The sequence below is a fragment of the Solanum verrucosum genome, unplaced genomic scaffold (genome assembly GCF_900185275.1).
Source record: "Solanum verrucosum unplaced genomic scaffold, falcon-dt-bn FXZP01000056.1, whole genome shotgun sequence".
NCBI lineage: Eukaryota > Viridiplantae > Streptophyta > Magnoliopsida > Solanales > Solanaceae > Solanum > Solanum verrucosum.
In genome coordinates this window covers 754,279-775,021 of record NW_026020072.1, presented here as the reverse complement: position 1 = coordinate 775,021, position 20,743 = coordinate 754,279, and the positions used below count along the sequence as shown (strand labels likewise).

The following is a 20,743-nucleotide window of genomic DNA, read 5'->3' as shown; positions in this document are numbered from 1 at the left end:
GAAAGATCATGAACATCAATTCAACGACTAAACATTACTTCATATTACATCAATACTTAGGACATTCACTACAACACAAAAAAAAGAACAAATATCCAACATCACGAAAGATACTAAACACTAACAAATGAATTCACTTTGTCATTAATGCACCTACAAATCCAACAAAAAGAAAACATGAAATCATAAATTTGTACTCTTTCTTGTGATACTTGTGTTCAAATGTCCTAACTTTTTTCACTTCCAAATTATTAGTTGCCTTCAATGTACCAATTTTTTTTTGACAAATGACCACCTTCAGTCTTCAAATTTTCCATAGCAATCTTCAAGTTCTCCATTTCAATCTTCAAATTCTTCATTTCAATCTTTGAATTATCCATTTCAATCTTCACATCTTTCAACGACAACTCCGAATTACGTCAGTAAGTTATTTTGAAAAAAGCTTAGTCTTATCATTCTCAATATCCACGTGAAGAAAACTGCATACGATAATAACAATAATTAAGAACAAAAAATTGAATAATAGGAAGGAATCAATTAATATACTTACATCCGGACGAGAATGTAACACCTCAAAAATTTGAATTTGGAATCGAAAAGAAAAAAAGGGCAGTTCACTGAGGGGTTCACAGGCCATGAAAAGGTCCACGACCCTTCACCCCACCCGTGAAGTTGCACCCAGCAACCATGAAGGATCACAAACACTTAAACGATCCGTAAAGATTAACACGGTCCGTGAAGCTTCACACAGACCGTGAAGTCAACCATGAAGGGGAATCATCAACTTTTAAGTTTTGGATCAACTTCAAACAATCCTATCTCTCAGCACAAAATGAAGTAGGTGGCCCATGACCTATCAAATTAAAGGTCTTTGAGTCCTCTTTCCAACGTCACCCAGTTTGCCTAATTTTGAGCCCGGAGTAAAAAATATCATGCTTGTTTTAGTGAAGCCTTGTCGGGCAGGGCAACATGACAACCCACTAGATGGGTCGTGATTCTTCAAACGGCTCGTAGACAGCTCGTGAGACTAGCCAATTTAGGCCCGTTTATAGCTTTAAAAGTAAGGGTCATTTTGGTCTTTCCCCCTATGTGTTTGGTACTTAAACTACATCATTTTACTTCGTCTAAGACTATTTAATTAGTCAAAAACTACCTTAAAAATTCATTCTCCTAAGAATCATCAGACTTGTAAAGAAAATAAGAGAAAGAGGCGACAGTTTTCTCTCCAGGACATGCAAAGATGTCCTTCAAGTTTATCCCCAAAATCCAAAGAATTACTTTGTAGGTTTCTTCACCAGGTATGTGAGATTTCACTATTGAGTTCCTTTCACCCATTAGGTCACAAAAATTCAGTCAGTTCTTCAGCTTCTCCATGAATTGTTCAGACTTAGGGTTCCTAAATCTTAGGGATTCATTGTAATTTAGATGTTATAATTTCTATGATATTAATTACATGTTTCTTGGAGAAGTAGTATAGTCCCACATATAAAACTCAGAAACCTTGCATTAATTATCCGTATCTCATGAATTATACTTGTTAGGAAGATTAGTCAGACAATCATGCTTAAGAATTCGAATGCCCTATCTTCTAATATATGTATGATGCATTATTAGATAAATAGTTGTATTTCCAGCCATATAGTATTACAGTTGCATTTTTAGCTTTAAATTCATTTGGGAGTAAACTTAGCAACGAGCGGACAAAGGGATGAAGGCTCACTCGATAGTTTAGGATGAGGCCTTTAGTAGCAAATACCCGAATCACAGAACTACGGCACCACCGTGGGTTCTAAAGTGGTCACCTGTCAGATTAGTCTTGAAACTCTTGACCCTTGCGGACATCAGTTAGTGGATCCACGTTAGACTTGCTTGTATGCTTGGCAAGATATGCACACCCTTTTATCCAAGGTTACATATTGGCCTCATAGTTAGCTAAGCTTGGGGTATGTCGGTTATTAGTGTCTCCCACCGTCAAATTCATGTTGCATGGACTATGTATTCAGTATTTATTTCATTATTCAGTTCACCATGTTATATCTTCATGATTAGTACTTGGTCATTGTATCAGCTCAGCTTTCAGTTATGCTTCAGTATATCTATTTCCATGTTTAGTCTCTATATTGTTCAACTTAGCACATATCCCGCATTCTCAGTACATTCAATGTACCGATGCCTACTTTTGTGATACATTGTTGTATGATGTAGGTTCAGGTACTCAGCATCCAGACCGTGCTTAGCTCGACTTCCAGTCAGTACACAACAGCTTTAGTGGTGAGTCCTCATAGTTCGAGGACGATATACATGCTTTACTTTTTTCGTATTTACTTTTCAGTTTCAGACTTGTTGGAGTTAGCTGGGGGGCATGTCCCATCAACCCAGATCAGTTAAAAGTTTTCTAACATAGATTGGATTCAACTTGAGTTGTTAGTGTTGTTTTCAGTCATCACTATACTTTGCACATATTTTATATATATTCAGATATTTTGAGATTTCCCCCCATTTCAAATATTAAATTGTTTTAGCTTTCACATTGTGCATGTTTTAATTTAACTTGTATAGATATGCAATGTCATGGGTTAGCTTGGGGTCACTTATGACACTAAGCACCATGTTGCATCTAGGGGGTAGCCTTGGGGCGTGACAAACTTGATATCAGAGCCTCATGTTTAAGTTTCCTAGGGTGTCTAAAAGTCGCGCCCAGTAGGGTCTTCTTTATGGTGTGAATCGCGCCACACTTATAGGGGAGGAGTTGTGAGACATTGTTAGGAAAAACTTCCATTCTTTCTTTTCCAGCTCGTGCTATAGAGTATAAACTTTGTTTAATCTCCTTCTAATTCCTTCTATTCATTTTTTTTTCCAGAAAATGCCTCCCAAAAGAGCTAACGCCAGGAATTAGCTAGCATCTCCAGCACACCCATTGAATGAGCAAGTCATGCATGTCGAGTTTAGGGTTGCTTTCCAAGTGTTTGTTCAGGCCATGACTGCCCAGGTCAATCAGCAGGCTGTAGCCCCATCTCTGCCGCAGACTAACATTGCTGCAGCAAGAATCTGGGACTTCACTCAGATGAACCCTCTGGAGTTTCATGGGTCTAAGTCAGAAAATGATCCACAAGAGTTTCTCGACGACATCCATAAGGTAATAGACATTATGGGTGTCACTCTAGTCGAGAGTGCGTATTTGGACACCTATCAATTTAAGAGAGTGGCCTACACTTGGTATCAACACTGGAAGGAATCTCGTGGTACTAATGCAGGTCGAGTGAGTTGGAATCTTTTCAAGACTGCTTTTCTGGAGTTCCCACTTGAGCTCGGGGAGGCCAAGGTCCATGAATTTATTAATCTAAAGCAGAATGACATGAGTGTGAAATATTATGCTCTCAAGTTCACATAACTATCCAAATATGCTTTCGCGATAGTAACTGACTCCAAAGTTCGTATAAGCAAGTTTGTGCCTTGTGTGTCTAATGATGTGGTCAAGAAATGCAAAACAACCATGCTTATTAAAGGAATGGACATCTCCAGGTTGGTCACTAATGATCAGTAGATTGAGGAAGAGAAAATCAAGGAAAAGGGAAGAGACAATAAGAGGGCTAGGATCAGTAACATTAGCTACTCTCAGAAGAGGTCCGAGGATGACAGCCACTCCTAGTTCCTTCAGAAGAATTCATGTCCAGCTGTATCTTTTGCTATTTCCCAGTGCTAAAATTTAAGAAGGATCAACGGGATAGAGCGTCTGGCTCTAAGTCTCAAGGTACAGTTACTAGTGGGTGCACTCATCCAGTGTGTAAAAAGTGTGGTAAGAACAGCCAGGGTGAGTTTATGGAAGGCAGTGGAAATTTCTTTGGGGTGGTAAGCCAAGCCACAGGATGAAAGAGTACCCTGAAAATTCTCAGAATGGCAGAGACATTAGTTTGTAGAGTCAGGCGAGCTCTGCAGTAACTCGAGTAGGTCACACCACTCAGTAGGGAGTCTCGTCTAGTATAGGTGGTGGTGAGCACTAGAACAGGTTCTATGCTCTTCAAGCTCGACAAGTTCGGGAGGATTCTCCTGATGTGGTCAGGGGTATATTACAAGTCTTCCATTTAGATGTTTATGTATTGTTAGATCCAGCGGCTACAATTTCTTTTGCAACTCCTTATATAGCAGTAAACTTTGGTGTCAGTCCAGAAACTCTCCCAAAACCCTTCTCAGTCTCTACTCTAGTTGGAGATCTAGTTATAGCTAGATGTGTATATATATATTGCCCTATCAAAGTTTCCTAGAAAGTCACCTCAACAAACCTTGTAAAGTTAGAAATGATAGATTTTGATATCATTCTAGCATGGATTGGTAACAATCCTGTTAAGCTTCAGTCGATTGTAGATTTAGGATTGTTCGGTTTCAGTTTCCAAACGAGCAGTCTTAGATCTAGTGGAAGGGTAGTAACACAGTGCTTGTAGGTAAATTTACCTCTTACCTTAAGGCCAGGAAAATGAAAAAAGTATATCTATCACCTTATTCTGGTGAAGGATTCAAACTCTGAGACCGCAACTCTTGAGTTAAGACAAGTAGTGAATGATTTTCAGAAGATCTTTCCAAAGTTCCTCCCAAAAGGGAAATCGACATCAGAATAGATTTCCTTCCAGATACCTAGCCTATTTTGATTCCTACTTATAGAATGGCTCCAGTTGAGCTTAAGGAATTGAAAGAACATGTTGAAAGACCTTCTAGATAAGGGCTTCATGAGACCTAGTATCTCTCCATGGGGTAATCCATTGTTGTTCATGCATAAGAAAGATGGTTCTCTCAAGATGTGCATTGGCTACCGTCTGTTGAACAAAGTCGAAATCAAGAATAAATATCCTATCCATAAGATTGATGACTTATTTGACCAACTTCAATATGCTAATTCTTTTCTAAGATAGGCCTCAGATCCGACTATCATCAGCATAGAGTCAGAGATAGTGACATCCCAAAGACAACCTTCAAGATTCGGTATGGTCACTATGAATTTGTAGTTATGTCTTTTGGACTAAAAAATTCTCCTATAACATTCATGGACTTAATGAACAGGGTGTTCAAATAGTATTTGGCCTTGTTCTTTGTCGTCTTTATTGATGATATACTCGTCTATTCTAGGAATGAGAAAGAGCATGCGACTCATGTGAGAGTTGTTCTAAAAACCCTCAAAGATCGCTAGCTATTCGCTAAGTTCAACAAATGTGAATTCTAGTTACAATTTGTCGCTTTCCTTGGTCATGTGGTATCTAGCGAAGGGATCCGAGTGGATTCTCAAAAAATTGAGGCAATAAAGCCTTGGCCCATACCCACCTCTCCGACTGACATCAAAAGTTTCTTGGGTTTGGTTGATTACTAAAGGAGCTTCGTTGAAGGATTTTCATCCATAGCTACCCCATTGACCAAGTTGACTCAGAAAAAAGGTCAAGTTTCAATGGTCTAATAAGTGTGAGAAAAACGTCTTAGAACTGAAGACCAGGTTGACTACAACTCTTGTCTTGACTCTACTAGAGGGTTCAGGCATTTATGTGGTTTATTGTTATGCATCCAGGGTCGGCCTAGGTTGTGTGTTGATATCGCAGGGTAAGGTCATAGCTTATGCTTCTAAACAACTTAAGGTCCATGAGAAGAACTACCCGACTCATGACCTCAAGCTTGCAGTCATCATATTTGCCCTGAATATTTAGAGACACTATTTGTATGGTGTTAATGTTGATGTGTTCACAAATCATAAGAGCCTCCGATATGTGTTCACCCAGAAATAATTGAATCTTCGTCAGAGGAGATGACTTGAATTCCTCAAAGACTATGACATGAACGTTTTCTACCATCCGGGAAGGCCAATGTAGTGGCTAATGCCGCCCTCAGTAGACTATCCATAGGTAGTATGGCAGATGTTGAGGAAGAAAAGAAAGAATTAGCCAGAGATGTTCACTAGCCTGCTCGCTTAGGAGTTTGCCTTATGGACACGTCAAATGGTGGTGTGATAGTTTGGAATGGATTAGAATATTCATTGGTAGCGGCGGTTAAGGAGAAACATGATAGTGATCCTATATTGCTTCAGTTGAAAGGTGTATTTCATCAGCAGAAAGTTGAGGTTTTCTCCCAAAAGGGAGATAGTGTGCTTCGCTACTAGGTTATATATCCCTAATGTGGGTGAGTTGAGGTAGCAGATCCTTACAGAAGCCCATAGTTCCAGATATTCTATTCATTCGGGTGCCATTAAGATGTACCGTGATCTATGAGAAGTCTATTGGTGGAACGACATAAAGAGGGACATCACAAATTTTGTGGCTAAGTGTCCCAACTTTCAGCAATTTAAAGTACAAAATCAGAAACCAGGAGGTGTGACACAGGAGATTAGCATTCCTACTTGGAAGTGGGAAGTGGTCAACATGGATTTCATTATGGATTTTCCTTGTACTCGAAGTCAACATGACTCTATTTGGGTGATAGTGAACAAAGTGACTAAGTCAGCTCATTCTTGGCAGTCAAGGTTACAAATTCAGTAAGGGATTATGCTAGACTCTAAATTAGCGAGGTAGTCAGGTTGCATGGGGTTTCTTTGTCTATCATCTGAAATAGAGGTCCTCATCTTACCTCTCATTTTTGGAGATTGTTCATAAAGGTCTTGGTACTCAGGTAAATCTCAGTACCGCATTTCATCCGTTGACGGATGGTCAGGCAGAGCGTACCTTTCATACCTTAGAGGACATATTGAGATCTTATGTGATCGATTTCAAGGGTAGTTGGGATGATCGCCTACCTCTCATAAAGTTTGCCTATAATAATATCTTTCATACCGGTATTCATATGGCCCCTTATGAGGCACTGTATGGGCGTAGATGCAGGTCTCTGGTTGGTTGGTTCGAAGTAGGTGAAGGAGACTTGAGTGGGCCATATTCGGTTCATAAGGGTATGAATAAAGTACATATTATTAGAGATAGACTAAAGACAGATGAGTCGCCAGAAGTCCTATGCAGATGCAAGAGAGACTTAGAGTTTGAAATAGATGATTGGGTTTTCCAAATCAAGGTGATGAGATTTGGAAAGAAAGGGAAGCTCGATCCAAGGTATGTAGGTCTGTACAGAATCTTGAAAAGGGTTGGTAATATGGTTTAAGAGTTAGAATTGCCAGCAGAACTAGCAGCGGTTCATCCAGTCTTTGACATTTCCTTGTTGAAGAAGTGTGTGGGTGATCCAGCATCGATAGTACCTTTAGAGAGTGTGGTTATAAAGGATAGCTTCACCTATGAGGAGGTTCCAGTTGAGATTCTCGACCGTCAAGTTCGTAGGTTGAGAAATAAGGAAGTCGCTTTAGTAAAGGTTTTGTGGAGGAATCAGTCTATAGAGGGAACTACTTGGGAAGCCAAAACAACTATAATGGACAAGTACCCTCACCTCTTCTCCTCCGATTCAGTTTCAATTTGAGGTAATAGTTTCTTTCCAGCCTCTCAGTTTACTAATGTGTAATTCAGTCTCAGTATCATGTTCCCTCAGCTATTCCTATGTTTCAACATGTTTTCATGTCCATAAGACTAAACTTAGTTAGATATCAGTTTCTAGTACTGAGTTGGTAGGGATTAAAACTCATTCCCTCCAAACTCATCTTGTTTAGTCCTCATTCGAGGATGAATGATCCCAAGGGGGAGATATTGTAACACATCAGAAATTTGAACTTGGAATGGTAAAGAACAAAGGGCAATCCACGAAGGGGTTCACGAGTCGTGAAGAGTTCCACAACCCGTCACCCTGCCCGTGAAGTTGCACCTAATAACCATGAAGTTACACCCAGCGACCATGAAGGATCATGGTCACTTAGATAGTCTGTGAAGCTTAACATGGACCACGAAGTCGCCCGTGAAAGGGACTCTTCAACTTTTAAATTTAGGTTCAACTTCAAAAAATTATATCTCTCAGCACAAAATGAATTAAGTGGCACATTACCTATCAAATTAAAGGTTTTTGAGTCCTCTTTCCAATGCAACCAAGTTTGCCTAACTTCAAGACAAGAGTAATAAGTTATGCTCATTTTGGTGAAGCCCTATCGGGCAGAGAAACATGACGACCCACTAGACGGTCTGTGATGCTTTAAACGGCCCATGAAGCAGTAGACTGCTCGTGAGACTGGCCGTTTTGGGCACGTTTGTAGCTTTAAAAGTTAGGGTCGTTCTGGTCTTTCCCCATATGTGTTTGGTACTTAAACTAAGTCATTTTCATCTAAGCCTAGTTAATTAGTCACAAACTACCTAAAACATTCATTCCCTACAAAACTTAGGAAGAAAAGAAAAGAAATAGGCGACAATTTTCTCTCAAGGACAAGAAGAGCTCTCCTTCAAGTTCACCCCCGAAATCCAAAGTATTACTCCGTAGTTTTCTTCATCAGGTCTGTGGGATTTCACTAGTGGATTCCTTTCACCCATTAAGTCCCTAGAATGCAGTCAGTTCTTCAGCTTCTCCATGATTGTTCAGACCTAGGGTTCCTAAATCTTAAGGATTCACTGTAATTGAGTTGCTATAGTTTCTATAATATTAATTACATGTTTCTTGGAGAGGTAGTATAGTCCTATGTATAAAACTAAGAAACCCTAGCTTTTGTTAATTATCTATATTTCATGAATTATACTTGCTAGGCAGATTAGTCAGACAATCATGCTTCAGAATTCAATTTTAATATCTTTCAATATATGTATGATGCATTCTCAGATAGTTATCAATATTTTGAGCTATCCAGTATTATAGTTGCATTTTTAGCTTAATATTCAGCAGGGAGTAAACTTAGCACCGAGCGGACAAAGGGATGAAGGCTCACTCGTCAGTTTAGGGAGACATTTAGTAGTAAATCCCGAGTCCCAGAACTACAACTCTAGTGTGGGTTCTAAAGGGGTCACCCATCAGATTAGGCTTGACACCCTTGTCCCTTGTGGACCTCACTTAGTGGATCCACGTCAAACTTGTTCGTACCCTTGGCAAGGTATGAACACCCTTCCATCCAGGGTTACAGGTTAGCCCCATAGTAAGCTTTACTTGGGGTATGTCGGTTATTAGTATCTCCCACAGTCAAATTCATGTTGCATTGACCATGTATTTAGTATTTATTTCAGAATTCAGTTCAACATGTTATATTTTAATGATTAGTCATTGCATCCAGCTCATCTTTCAGTTATGCTTTAGTATATCGATTTTCATATTTAGTTTCTATATTGTTCAGCTTAGCACATATCTCGCATGCTCAGTACATTCAAAGTACTAACACATACTTTTGTGCACATCATTGTATGATGTAGGTTTAGGCGCTCAGCATTCAGACCGCACTTAGCTCGACTTCCAGTCTCTACTTAGCAGCTTCAGGGGTGAGTTCTCATAGTTCGAGGACGATAGACATGCTTTACTTTTCAGTTTCAGATTTTTTAGAGTTAGTTGGGGGCATGTCCCAGCAACCTAGTTCAGTAAAAGGCTTTTCGACATATATTAGATTCAGCTTGAGTTGCTAGTTTTGTTTTCAGTCATTACTATACTCTTTACATATTTTATATATATTCAGATATTTTGGGCTTTAATTTTCTCTATTTCAGATATTAAACTATCTTAGCTTCCGCATAGTGCTTGTTTTAATTGAACTTGTACATATATGTCATACCATGAATTAACTTGGGGTCACTTGTGAGACTAAGCATCGTGTTGCGTCTAGGGGGTAGCCTTGGGGCTTAACAGAGGAAATCTGACAAATTTTCTCTCCATATTAGATATAGTACTCAAAATCAAATGTTTTGACCACTAAACCACAAGCTTATTTTCTTAGAGACGAATAACTATTTGTGACATTAGAAGAACTATCAGAGGCGAAGGAAATAGAGGGGACGGTGAAAGAACAATCAAAGGGAAGGGTAATGGGTAAGGGAAATGAAGAACAATCGGAGGAGAAGTTAATGGGTAAAGAGGAATGGGTTATATGGAAAATTTGAGAGAATGGGTTATACGTTAGAGGGATCGGCGCATTGAGTTTAAAATGGAAAATGGGTTGTTTTTAAATATTCGGTTAATTTGAGTCGATTTGGGGATTTCCATCAACATAGGGCACAAATGATGAAATTAGTAACAATAGTGGTAAAAATAACTTCATTTTAATGATAAGAGTATAGTCAACTAATAAACCAAAGTTGAGGGATATATTTTACCCTTTTCCCATTATTCTACCTAAGTATAACTTTTAGGTCATTCACTTATCCTATTAACTACCTCATTATCTTCCTATTCATTGCAAGAAAGATTTTCTCAACTATAAATAGTGATGGTCTTACTTTGTGTTGACAATAAGGAATATACAAGAAAACATAGAGTCAAAAAGATGAGAAGTACTATATTGTGTTTATATTGAGGTTAGTGTAGTAAAAGAGAGAGTTGAGACAAATAAAAATATTCCAAGTTTTCAACTAATTCACTATACAAAAGAGAGTAGTTATATGTTGGAGGAAAGTGTTTTTTTGTGGAGCTTTGAATGCTTCAACTAATTCGGAGTTGCTTGAGTTGTACGACATTGATGGATTGTTATATCCTAGAGAGGATAAGTCAACAATATTACTGCTGAATCGGTGTAGATTAATATGTTGCGGTGGGCTTGAATATTGTTTTTGCTCATTTTTCTTCATTTTTAATTTTGAACAGTAATTTGTCTTATATGTGGTATATTACAATAACAGTTTATATCGTATCTGATTTGTAATACTTGTCAACAAATATAATGGTCCTAACTCAACTAAAGGTATTGTATGCTTTGTATCACGACCAACACAAATTCATTCCTTAAGGTTTGATTTAAAAGAGTTGATTTTGAACTCATTCGTATAAAGTCGTTAACTTTTATCTCTCATTACGATGTGACATTCACCTAAGGTGTAATGTACACTTAGTTCGAATGATGTCACAACATGTTTCTCCTTTTAAATCTAAAATAATAATCATTTTAAAAATTCAAAAATAAAAATTGAAAGTTATTTTTAATTACCTTTAATATTAAAGAAGTAACTCGTTCTTTTTGTAGTTGAATCTTCAAATTTTTGGAATGCTCGAAATTCAACTTGAACATCTAAAGTTAGGGTAATACTAGTAAAAACATCTCTTAAGATTCGAGAATAATATATCAATTTTCAAAAAATATCTAATAAATAAAGATAAATTAAAATATATTCTCTATTATTATTATTTTAATAATGATGGGAAGAGCAAAATCAAAGAGAGAGAAATATTGTCACCACTTGATCAAACAGGCTCTAGGGCCCGTTTGACCGTGTGATGTGAAATCATGATATAAAATTATGAGATGAAGTTGAAGTTTTGTTTGGACATAAGATTTGAACTTTTTATGTTGTATGTTTTCTCATAAACATAAAAACTCCATAAGTTGTAACACTACCAAAATTGTCCCAATTGTTTATACAATCTTACCACATAAGTGTTTTCTTTTATATAAAATCACATTATATATTATCACAAAGTTATTCTAAAAAATACAACATTTATTGATCAAATCTTGATTCAATAAAAAAAAATTGAACATAAGCTGTAGTGTTCAAGTTGTTAGTAACTAACACAATTATTTTTGCAATTAATGTCACAGTGTTGTATTATTATTATTATTATTATTATTATTATTATTAAGGAATAAATTCGAATCGAAATACATACAAGTTTTTATATAATTTAATGAATGTATGGAAGGATCTGATCATTTTACCCAAGCAAAGGGTCTGTCGAGATTCAAATACGTATTGTTAGTGAGACCATGTGTCTAGCAGTTCTAACCGGGTATAAGGCGCCCTTTTACTCCTTATCGGGTAGAGATCACGGCTGGCTAGACGGAGTCACTAAGACAAAGCCACTAACTTGTTGTATTGAATCTGATTGTACCACCATCTCGGAACCAAGTCAAGAGCCGGATCTGGTGTATCATAAGGGATTTGCCTTTTCTATTGATTCCTGCGGATTGGATCAAAAACAATTCTTGAATGAGGCCAGGGATGAATCGAAAAAGAAATCTTTATTGGTTCTACCTCCTATTTTTTATGAAGAGAATGAATCTTTTTCCATGGGCATACGGCCTGGCAGGCCTTCCCTTTCCGCCGGAGCTTCATTGGCGTTGCCCCGTTCCCCAATCAGATGTTTGGATGTGAGCTATACTCCGCGAGGAGCCAAACGGGCGTATGGCCTGGCCTTGCCTTGCCATTTGACCTCTTTTCCCGTGTGACTAGGAATGCTCAGTGACAACCTCTCAATTGTCACCGCCTGGCCTCTCTTGCTACCAGAAACCATATATAAATTTATGCATATTTAAATAAAGTCTAGATCTTTCATGATAGATATAAAAGTGAAATTAGTTATCCGACATAGATATAATTCTTTAGCCGGATATAGTCACGACTTAGATCGGAGAAAGTAATATAGTAAAGAAAAGGAAGGAGAGGAAGACAAATAGTACCTTAAAACTTTATTCCACAACTCCGGTAGTTCTCCGGCAAGCTCACAATTTACAATACAAAAGAAGAGAATAAGAGAAAGAGAGTACAAATGAGAGAGAGTGGTTGCTGAAAACCTGCCTTTTACAAAATAAAACCAAATTATTTATAGAAACTAAAAAGCATCTAGGAATAGTAGTAGGGGGTTCCCTATGTGGGTCCTAGAAACAGTATATCTACTGTTGCAACAATGTTTCTACTGTTGATAATGCTTATCCGCTAACTCTTATTTTTTAAGCTTTGAAAGGAAATCTTCTGCTTTCTTCAGTGTGTCTTCTAAAATCTGCCCTTCTGATTCATATGGCTGAGCCTCATGAGTATCATCACTTGTTTCACTGCGCATAGATGAGTCTTATTTTGCATAGTGTGTTATTTTAAGAAGAAGATTTTTCTTGACTTCTTCCAAATAACTCTTAATCATTTTATTTTGATCATCTTCTTCTTGGTTAGAAAATTTTCTAGCCATATGTCTAACTGAAGTGTCAGCAATTGTCCCTTTATGAGGAATTGATTTATAATCATGAATTGTCTTGGAAATTAGATCTATCAGTTCTTGTCCGTATAAGGACTTGGTTTGAGGGTCCCTTTTTATTAATTTATCTCAAAAATTGTTGAAATAGGTTCGATATAAACATGAGATTTGTTCTTTAGTGAAATCCACTTCGGGAGCCCATTTGTGAATCCAGGGAACAAAAAATTCTATAAAGAAATATATCCAAAGAAAAGAAGAACCATGGAAGATATTCAAATGGTATTTAATCAATGGACTTTAATTTCCGGGTGAGTCATACAAAACTCGGTCATATTATGAAAAATTGTTGATAAGTACATGTGTTGAATTTCAACACTTTTCAAGATATAATACCAGTGCGAACGTTTATAACTTCTCCAAAATGATTATAAAACAAATCATTTCTATTGAAGATTGGGTATTTCCTCAATGATAGAAAGACAGTTTAGCCTTAACAAAGTCTCTATGAAATTTACATAGTGGGACTATATTCAGGCTTTTAATAAAGTTCTCTATTATAATAACGAGAGACACAAACATACTTGGTTCATTAAAGTATGTGCAAAGATATTTGGTAACTCTATTCCAAACTGGTTTCTAAATTGGTGGTCATACCACGGGTCAACGATAAAAATACTGGCCTAACCCTTTCTCAAGTTATACAAATAATGGGTTAAGGTTTCTCCAGACCTTAACAATCTATATCACCAAGAACACATTTGTTATATGCAACAAATCAAACAAATATATTTCTTTGTAGAATTTTATGTTCCCTGGATTCACAAATGGGCTCCAGATGTGGATTTCACTAAAGAATAAATCTCATGTTTATATCGAACCTATTTCAACAATTTTTGGGATAAATTAATGAAAAGGGACCCTCAAACCAAGTCCTTATACGGACAAGAACTGATAGATCTAATTTCCAAGATAATTCAGGATTATAAATCAATTCCTCATAAAGGGATAAGTGCTGACACTTCAGTTAGACATATGGCTAGAAAATTTTCTAACCAAGAAGAAGATGATCAAAATGAAACGATTAAAAGTTATTTGGAAGAAGTCAAGAAAATTCTTCTTCTTAATAGAACACACTATGCAAAATAAGACTCATCTATGCGCAGTGAAACAAGTGATGATACTCACGAGGCTCAGTCACACACTGAAGAAAGCAGAAGATTTCCTTTCAAAGCTTAAAAAATAAGAGTTAGCGGATAAGCATTATCAACAGTAGAAACACTGTTGCAACAGTAGATATACTGCTTCTAGGACCCACATAGGGGACCCCCTACTACTATTCCTAGATGCTTTTTAGTTTCTATCAATAAGTTGGTTTTATTTTGTAAAAGACAGGTTTTCAGCAACCACTCTCTCTCCTTTGTACTCTTTCTCTCTTATTCTTTTCTTTTGTATTGTAAATTGTGAGCTTGCCGGAGAACTACCGGAGTTGTGGAATAATGTTTTATGGTACTATTTGTCTTCCTCTCCTTCCTTTTCTTTACTATATTACTTTCTCCGATCTAAGCCGTGACTATGTTCGGCTAAAGAATTATATCTATGTCGGATAACTAACTTCACTTTTATATCTATCATGAAAGATCTAGACTTTATCTAAATATGCATAAATTTATATATGGTTTCTTGACTTGGTTCCGAGATGGTGGTGCAGTCAGATTCAATACAACAAGTTAGTGGCTTTGTCTTAGTGACTCCGTCTAGCCAGCTGTGGTCTCAGCCCGATAAGGAGTAAAAGGGTCCCTTATACCCGGTTAGAACTGCTAGACACATGGACTCACTAACAATACGTATTTGAATCTCGACAGACCCTTTGCTTGGGTAAAAGGATCAGATCCTTCCACACAATCATTAAACTATATAAAAATTTGTATGTATTTCGATTCGAATTTATTCCTCGAATTCGAATGTTAACAAGCTAGATTGAAGATGACCGTGCGGACTACCGCCCGTCTTCTGAGATACTTATTATTACTATTATTATTATTATTATTGTTGTTGTTGTTGTTGTTGTTATTAATATTATTATTATTATTATTATTATTATTGTTATTATTATTGTTATTCTTATCATTATTATTATTATTATTATTATTATTGTTATTAATATTATTGTTATTATTATTAATTTTATTATTATTGTTATTATTATTGTTATTATTATTGTTATTATTGTTATTATTGTTATTATTGTTATTATTGTTATTATTGTTATTATTATTATTGTTATTGTTATTGTTATTATTATTATTGTTGTTGTTGTTGTTAATAAAGTTGTTGATACAAGGTAATTTAATTCTCTACTTTTATTTATAAATCTTTTTATATCTCCGATCTGCAAGCTGTGACTATGTCCAGCTAAAAAAATTATATCTATGTCGGATACCTAACTTCTCTTTTATATAGACCATGAACGGATCTAAGCTTTATTTAAATATAGAATAATTTTAGTATGGCTTCTCGACTTGGTTCTGAGATTGAGGTACAGTCAGATCTAGTACTACTTTTATTGGCTTTGTTATGACTCCGTCTGATGAGCCGTGGTTTTTAGCTCGAAATTGAGTTTGATAAGTAGGGCGCCTCATACCCGGTTAGAAATATCAGACACATGGGCTTAATAAAAGTATGTATTAGCTTCTTGACAGGCCCTTTGCTTGGGTAAAATAATTAAACCATGCAGTCTGAGAAACTATGTTAAAATTCTTATGTATTTCGATTCTTATGTAGTTGGACTACCTCTAAGGATATTGACTTTCTTGATCTATGACTGGGCGGACCACCGCCAGGTGAGTGATCCTGTATCATTGTGACTTGCTTGATCTATGATTGGGCGGACCACCGCCAGGTCAGTGATCCTGTATCGTTGATATCAGAGACTAGGAACTTTCATGGTATATATATAATTGATGTGAAGAATTTCGGCATTGATATATTCTCTCTTTTATGGATCAAGAAGATATTAAAAGCACTCGACTAGAAGAGGTAGATATACCTCAAAACCTTGATTTGTTAAACAAATGGACTATTCCGAAAGTTAATATAAAAACTATTTATGATTATGGTTGGTTTGATAAGATTTCTAATAAACAGTTGATTAAAACAACTGAACAATCCTTGGCGCTAAACTCGTCAGAACAAACTATTCGTTTATTAAATAAGTGTGATATTGAATTATATAAATCTCAGTATAAATTTTTGCATATTGGCATGGTTCAAATTGCTTTTAAACCTTTAACTCTTAAAGGGTTACAAGAGACTTTCTTAGCTGCTCTACGAGATGCGAGGAATTTAAATTTTCGTCAATCCTTGATGGGTTCGATAGAATCTACGGTGGCTTATGGTCCAGTTTATTTTAATGATCAGCCCAATTTGCAGTTATCTTTGACTGATTCTAATATATTAGATGTTTTAACCTTGAATGTTAAAACGCATGGTTATAACTATGCACCTAGATCTGAATTTATTTGCTTGTCGTATCGAATCTATTATAATTACTTTGTATCAACAACTTTATTTACTTTCGGCGAACCTCCGGCAAACTGAGAGCTTTACAAACTAAGAGAAACAAACAACTTTAAAAAAAATTCTTTTGAAGAGAGAGTGTTTTTCGACGCCCCTCCTTCAAACTACAAAAGACCTTATTTATAGAAGAAAAAGGGATCTATCTACAGTGATCTACAGTGACCATGGGTCCCTTATCAATGGGTCCCAAATGTATAGTAACAGTTTTTCAACTGTGGTTTAACAGTGTATCTACTGTTAATCAATAGTGGTCATCTTGTCTTTCCTTTTCAACTCCCTAAATAAACCTTCTGCTTTAGACAGCATATCTTCTGTCACGGGTTTCTCCGATTCACAAGTTTAGGCCTCTTGAGCATCATCTGCGATATCATCACTTGTTTCACTTCTCATTGAAGTGTCTGATTTTTCATAGTGAGTGATATTGAGGAGTATATTCCTCCTAATTTCATCCAAATACTCCTTTATCATTTCTTTTTTATTTCCATCTTGAATGGAAATTCTTCTAGCAATATGTTTGACGGAGTTGTCATCAATTATTCCATTGTGACGAATAGTACCATAATCTTGGATTCTTTGAGAAATAGAGTCAAATAATTCTTGGCCATATAATGATTTAGTCATGGGATCCTTCTTCATTAATTTATCCCAGAAATTATTATAATAAATCCGATATAAGCATGGAATTTTTTCTTCAGTAAAACCTACTTCCGGGGTCCATTATTATTATTGTAATTATTATTATTATTACTGTTATTATTGTTATTATTATTGTTGTTATTATTATTGTTATTATTATTACCGTGACTATGTCCGGCTAAAGAATTATATGTATGTCAGATAACTAACTTCACTTTTATATCTACCATGAAATATTTAGACTTTATCTAAATATGATAGGGTAAAAAAGGATAATAAGTCACCTTGGACTAATAGTCTCACTACTTTGGTAAAGAATATCAAACTTCGTGTTCAATCTTTGCCATGTTTAACTCTTGCTAACACTGCTTGGTAGAAAATAGTCGAGACGAATGTGTCCAATACTGGTTATGGAGGAATTTTGAAACAAATTAATCCTCATGATAAAACTGAATATCTGATTCGATTTCATTCAGGAAAATGGAGCGATGCTCAGAAAAAATATGCTACGGTGGCCCATGAAATGCTAACCATCGTTAAATGTGTTTTGATTTCAGAATGATTTATATAATCAAAAGTTTCTTATAAAAACTGATGCTCAATCTGTCAAATATATGTTTGATAAAGATTTTAAGCATGATGCTTCTAAACTGATATTCGCCAGGTGGCAGGCATAGTAAGCCCCGTTTGATTTCGAAATTCATTATAAAAAAAGGAGTGAAAATTCTCTTCCAGATTTGTTATCTAGAGAATATCAACTTCTTAAGAATGAGCTTTCTCAATCCCTTCTTTACCGATAAAACATTGGTAACTATCTTAAAGGTGGTTCCGCTAAACCAAGACGTACAAGATATTATCCTATGGAAAATCATTGATAGTATGGTGATGGATATTTTCACCATTTATAATTGTGAAGAAGTCATCGATTTTGATGATCAAAATTATTATTATCAGGATTATTTTGATGATCTTATAAATGATTAAAACAAAATGCTTTGTTTGTAGGATGGACCCTCCTTGGGTAACCAAGGGTCGCGACAGAGGGAATAACTCTCGAGGAAGGGGCAGATCTTCCCCAGGTTCCTCTTCATGGTCTTCATACGGATCCTTTTCAAACTCCCCGATATTATAGTGCGGAGGCATGAGCTTGATAAACTTGCACTCAAAAGGAGCGCAAAAGGCGACATCATTGTTTGTACATTTGGAAGATATTCCAGAAGGTAGCCCGTTATATGCAGAGCTACAAGCATATTTGTCACAAAAGGAAAAAGGTGATACCTTTGCCTCTATTGCCAAAGACGATGTTCATGATATCAAATCGTATGAAAATGTAGTTAAAAAAGAAATAATATTTCTTTTGGAAAACTCTGAAATTCAGAGGAAAGACGAACCCTGGTAGATATTCCAGCGTTATCTAATTAACGGATTATATTTCCAGGGTGAATCATATAAAACCCGCTCATATTATGAGACCATTTTGATAAGCACTGGTAGTGTTGGTTTTCAGCACTTTTCAGGATACAATACTAGCGAGAATGTTTATAACTTCTCTAAAATGATCATAAACCAAATTATTTCGATAGAAGATTGGTGTATTTCCTCAATGAAAGAAAGACAGATCAGTCTAAACAAGGTACCCACTAATTATAATTATTGGGATTATATTAACTCTTTCAGTAGAGTCCTCTACTATAATAATGAGAGGCATAAACATACTTGGTTTGTGAAGGTTTGTTCAAAGATATTTGATGAACCAATCCCTAATTGGTTCTTGAAATGGTGGTCATACCACGGCCTGACTATAAAGATTCTACGGGATCCTTTCTTAAAATTATATAAAGAATGGGTTAAGATTTTGCCGGATTTAAATAAATTATATCACACTAATCATATTTGTTATATGGAACAAATTGAACAGATATATATTTTTCATAGAATTCTATATCCCTTGGATCCATAAATGGACCCTAGAAGTCGGTTATACCGAAGAACAGATTCTGTGTTTATACTGCATCTATTATAATAATTTTTGGGACAAATTGATGAAAAAAGATCCCAAGACAAAGGTATTATATGGTCAAGAATTGCTAGACCTTATCACTAAAAAAATCCAAGATTATGGTACTGATTCTCACAAGGTGCTTGTCGCGGACAACTCTCTTAAGCATATTGCTAGAAGAATTTCCATTCAAGATGGAAACGCAGAAGATATGATAAAAGAATACCTAGAAGAGGTTAGGAGAAATATTCTTCTTAATATCACTCACTATGCAAAGTCAGACGACACTTCTATGAGAAGTGAAACGAGTGAGGATGCTCAAGAAGATACTCAACCATGTGGAGGAGATGTAACGGAAGATTTCCTAATCAGCTTAAAAGGAAAAGACGTGTTGTAAAACTTAACTCGAACAGTAAAAAGGCACTATCATCACTAGAAACACTGTTGAGCAACAATAGATATACTGTTCATAGGACCCAAATAGGGGTCCAGTATCCCTGTACCTAGATGCTTTTCTTTTTCTATAAATAAGTTTGTTTTACTTAGTTGAGGGGCGGGCTTGTAAACACTCTCTCTCTCTTCTTCTTCTCTTGTAAAGAACTATCTCTCTTGTATTGTAAGCTTGCCGGATACTACCGGAGTTGTGAAATAAAGTGTGTTCTTCAAGGTACTTTAGATAACAGATAGGACGAAATTGCAAAGCATCTTGGAAAGCTTGAATTATATTTCCCCCTTCTACAAGAATCTTTGCAATTGCGTCCTATCTGTTATCTTTGTAATAAATTATCAATTTCCCTTTTGCAGTGTTCAACTAATTCAGCATTCATCTGACAGGGACGAGACTTCGTAGGAATATCATCCTCAGAGAAATTATCTTCATATGGAGGAGTGACAATATATTTTTTTCGATTCCAAAAAGCACTAGGATGATCAACACAAATATCAACGGCAATTTGTTCGGAAATCAATCTAATTTTTTCCTGAACTTTGATAGATTTTAAAGTATCAAATATATTCTTGCTAAACATTTCACGTTGTAATGAATCAATATGCTTTTGTTTCATATTAATCAAAGTATTAATATCACGAAAAATCGGATCAGTGATAAAAGTATAACTAATATCTCTGTCTTTATAAGTAGCAGAAAAACCTTTAGCAGTTATATTGGTAAAAGGATAAATAGCATTTATAAACGGAGTTCCAAGTATAATTGGAGGGTATAACAGATTTTTAACCAAGAAAAAGAAATGCGGAATACAAACTTTATTTTGGCAAATACGCGTATTAGGCAATTTATACTTTATATCTAAAGCATGTCCAAAAGTAGATTTGACCATATGAGAAGTTTTTTCAAAATACTTGGTAGGTACAAGACCTTCCTGAATACAACTCACATCAGCTTCGTTGTCAATCATAACAATATCAGTTATGGAGAAAGTATTATCAATCAGTATGGTACATTTAACATACCATTTATGAGCAGTAACAATTTGTATCATTCCTAAAAACATATCTTGTTTAGGATCAAGTTTAACAGATTTTGTAAGAGTG

General features: G+C 35.9%; 1 protein-coding gene across 2 annotated transcripts in view; it reads left to right on the top strand.

The window, feature by feature from the left end:
* LOC125823898 (uncharacterized) overlaps positions 1–20,743 on the top strand; it is an 897,951-nt gene that overhangs the window by 220,241 nt on the left and 656,967 nt on the right. The gene's annotated exons all lie outside the window — the stretch shown is intronic.